General features: G+C 38.2%; 1 non-coding gene across 1 annotated transcript; it reads left to right on the top strand.

The window, feature by feature from the left end:
- The first annotated feature begins 1531 nt into the window (after window positions 1-1531).
- LOC145577155 (small nucleolar RNA R71) lies at window positions 1532-1638 on the top strand. The gene has a single exon (XR_014098642.1). It is a non-coding gene; the product is annotated as a small nucleolar RNA R71 (small nucleolar RNA).

Below are 1638 nucleotides of genomic sequence, written 5' to 3' on the forward strand. Positions count from 1 at the left end.
TATGGATAGCACAAGGGATAGAAAAGTTTCCAGGGTCCTTCAACTTGGGCGGCATCTTGTTCATAATGATTGCTCTATAATTTTCGGTTAAGCTAATCGTTTCCGCCATATCACAAGTTCTTTTTCCACTAAAAATGCCCTTAAGTAATTTTGCATAATTCGACATTTGGTCAATGACATCGGTAAATGGAAGGGTAAGATGAAGTTGCCTAAGCATCTCTATGAATTTGCCGAATTGTTCATCTAGTTTGTGTCTATTAAACTTTTGGGGGTATAGGAGCTTAGTTTTGATAATTTCTCTTACTTTCTCTTTTTCTTTTTCAATTGGTTTCTCACTTACATCCTCACTCAAAGAGCTTTTTCCTCCTTATCCTCAACCAAAACTTCCTTAGGACTCTCCTTAGCCTCACTCTTCTTAGGCTCTACATTCTCAAGAATCCTACCACTTCTTGTCACTATGGAATTATCTGGTCTCTTGGGATCTAAACCTTGAGATGGTAGAGAAGAAGGGCTAGCATGCTCTTTCAAGACATTTGCCAATTGAGAAATTTGATTCTCCAACATCTTACTATAAGCCATCATGTCATTAAACTTCTTATTATCACTAGATGACATGTAAGTGTTCAACACCTTGATTTGATTTTCAATGAAATCCTCCAAACCACCTCTAGAATAAGATGAATGGGCATAAGAGCTATCATTTTGACCTTGAGCCTTTGGAGTGAAACCAGGTGGGGGGACCCCTTTGATTGTTGTTTTGAAAATTTCCCCGATTTTGGTTACTCCAATTTCCCCGACCTTGATTTTGGCCACTTTGGTTATGATTACCATAATTTTGATTATGGTTCCTATATCCTTGGCCTTGGTTTGACAACCATAACCATGGTGGTTATAGTTGCCTCAGAAACCTTGGTTTCTATAACCCCCATTGTGGTTATAATTATCAAAATTCCCATTATGATAGTTCCTATTCCCATTATTTCTTTGATTATCAAATCTAGGTCTAACATTGTTATTAGATACATAATTCACATGTTCATTCTCATTTCCAACATAATCATCACATCCATCAAAAGAAGCATTAGGACAATTTGAAGCATTATGGTCATATGAATCACACAAATCACAAAACATATAACCATTAGACATGTTGCTAGAAGAGGGAAGGGGATTTGATTTAGGAAATGCACCTCTCCCCTTATTTTGGGAGGGAAGAATCGGTACTTGAGATGAAGCACTCTCAAGTTTGGCTTTGATAGTGGTCATTTCCTTCCCTAATTCCGAGATTTGTGAGGACAAGTTGTTGATGGCATTGATGTGATCAACCGAGTATACCGAAGCACCACTTTTGATTTTTGTTTCACGCTCATCATCTTGCCAATCCATATAATGCCTCACTACATATTCAATGACGTCCACCACTTCCTCTTCCATCTTGTTCATTATTGGTCCTCCGGCTCCCGCATCAAGGAAAGATTTTTCTCGAGGGCTTAGACCTCCATAGAAGATTTGGATGATTTGATAGGTAGGAATCCCATGGTTTGGGCACTCTCTTAGGTATTCCTTATACCTCTCCCATGCCTCATAAAGACTTTCATTAGATTTTTGCTTGAAGCTTTAAATGAAAGCTCTAACTTC

Source organism: Chenopodium album, chromosome 13, assembly GCF_948465745.1.
Source record: "Chenopodium album chromosome 13, dcCheAlbu1.1, whole genome shotgun sequence".
Classification (NCBI taxonomy): Eukaryota; Viridiplantae; Streptophyta; class Magnoliopsida; order Caryophyllales; family Amaranthaceae; genus Chenopodium; species Chenopodium album.